The following is a 2617-nucleotide window of genomic DNA, read 5'->3' on the forward strand; positions in this document are numbered from 1 at the left end:
GCCCTGCTCTTTGTTTGTTGCAACGGCATTGCAACATTGCAACGGCATTGCAAATTTCTACGCTTGGCGCATAATCTACAAAGCAGATGCTTTTCTGTAAGTTTCCAATTGTGATGCCGCACTTAAGTGTCATAGGCAACAAAATAGTGGACAGTTTCGAAAATAAAGCTCTGTCTGAAAATTCATCAAGACAGCTGCCGAAAGATGTCGAGATATTGTTCCGGGAGACGATGCTCAGCCATATTAGTTCCCTGCGGAGTTTACCCAACAATGCATGCGTGACCAAGAGGTTGAAAAAATTTCAAGCCAGTTTACTACACCACATTTGCACCAGCCCAGCTCGTAGCCCGCGTTGGGGTTTAGGACAGGCCCGACATCGTCTCCGCTATGTTCCTCGTAGGGAGTATGCGGGAACATAGAGCACTTTGTTAGGTGTTGTTCAGTATTAAAGCGGGAAGGTGCGTGTCGCTCACCATAGAAAACAACGGTGCTACACAGTTCTATTTAGAACATTGTTCACTAGGAAGGAAACTGGTCTTATATAAAAAGGATGCTCACAGTCTCCTTTTCAAGTTTCTTAGGGACTCAGATCTGGACTCCAGATGGTGACTTCAGGAGCTTACGTTGATAAATGCGGGTGATTGTATGGTGATATTGACCTGCCAAGTCACAGGCATGTGGCTTATACATGGACCTGGTTTAGTATCAGTGGCGGGCTGAGCCAGCAAGGCTAATCGAATCGCTAGCTCGCGGGAACCTCAACGTCAGCCCATGTGCACACAGTGCGCACAGGGATTACAAATAAGCAAAGCTTCCTTTTTTCGTTCACGATAATTTAGGACAAGGAAAACGTATCATGTCATATGGGATACGCTTATTGGCGTGGGATTAAAAATGCAAACATGTGTATTTTTACTCGAAACCGATTTCTTCAGCATCATGTTTGTCAGGATTAGGATCGAATGCAAAGAATTGATTTACGAGCATTCTGAGCAATAAAATGAAAGTTAAGCTTGCTCTGAAATGCAGTTTTGTATGTTACAAATGTCAGCGTGGGAAATTAAATTGCCCAATGAAAGCATTAGAGTAAAATATCTCACAGTTCATAGCTGTAAGGCGGTAATGTCAAAAAAAGTTTACAGAATATAGGCATTAATATTCCCCCTTTTAATAATAATAATAATTGGTTCACAGGAAGGGAAAGGCGCAGTATCTGTCACACTTATTCTGTGGACACCTGAACCGCGCCGTAAGGGAAGGGATGAAGGTGGGAGTGAAAGCGGAAAGAGAGAAATGAGAGCCATAGTGGAGGGCTCCGGAGTAATTTTGACCACTTGGGGTGGTCGAAATTACTCCGTAGCCTTCCACTACGGCTCCCATTTCTCTCTTTCCACTTTCACTAGTTTTCGTGCAAGCGCCATGCTCTTCAGATAAAGTATTGCAAAGTTATACCTGTTGCACGCAGTAAAGAATAGCGTTTTCTCTATCCTTCTTTTCTTCGATCTTGTTCGGTACGTGTGGCTCAATGCTAAAGGTGCCTGCTTTACTCAACGGTGGTGGTAGTGGTGGTGGTAGTGGTTATTTATTGTATATACAAAAGGAAAGAAAAGATGTTTGCCAGCGCCGGTATCTGTTATCTGAAGCACCTGAACTGGGGCGGCGGAAATAAAGGGATAGCGAGGAAAGGGTAGAGGAAATCAAAGAGGTGACCGATAGGGAGAAAGAAAAGGGTAGGTAAAAATAAACGAAATATATACACTATGGCACAGTATACAGTAGTTTGCTTGAGGCCCACCCGCAACACAAGAACCAGTTTTGTTATATTTTATTGCTCCTAGCACTTTCATGCACATCCATTTATGATCAGGATAAAGCTACAGATGATATTAATTTGCGTCTTTAATACCAAAATATTGACGTAATAATAATAACACATACTATTCCTAGTACGTGGCCAGCCCTTATGCTTAAGGTTCTGCACACCAATTAACTGGTCTTTGAATTGCCACGCCCTTTTTGCTCCTTTCGGATTCATGTTCTTGTTTCTCTCAGAATCGGGATCTTGATGAGCCCTGTAGCTATACTAGCTGCAGTTGGCGAATACCCATTCCTGAGTGCTTGTACGTAAGCTTTGCTTCACTATGTTTCCCTTTTGTTTTCTGCGTAGTTCTGCTTTGGTTATTTTTCTGTGCTCTTTCGAAACCTGGTCCTCATAATCAGTGGTCAGTGCAGGAGTGTGTTAATATTATTCAATGGTATTGACTCCCGATGGTAGTTTTTATTTGCCGTTCCTGGTTGGTGGCCACATTCGCTAGCCTAGGGAAAGTTGCCCCAAGGACTAGCCATATTTCAATGCGGAGTTACGTATACGGCTTGACTGAGACGCTAATGTTCACGCCGACATAGGCTCTTTCTGTATAAACGCACATGATCTTGGTGCACATGGCGAGGCGTGTTGAATGCGTGCGTGGTCTTGATGAACAAACCACAAGGGCAATGAACACGTACAGGGGCAACCTCGCTGCTCGGCCGCCACACGCTCACAACGTTTGCGGGCCGCGGAGTGACAGATTGCGGCCGACAGCGGCAACTCTTCCGGAAGTAAACGCAATCGCTA

The sequence above is a fragment of the Amblyomma maculatum genome, chromosome 1, assembly GCF_055883805.1.
Source record: "Amblyomma maculatum isolate TAMU_Amacu chromosome 1, ASM5588380v1, whole genome shotgun sequence".
NCBI classification, from domain to species: Eukaryota; Metazoa; Arthropoda; class Arachnida; order Ixodida; family Ixodidae; genus Amblyomma; species Amblyomma maculatum.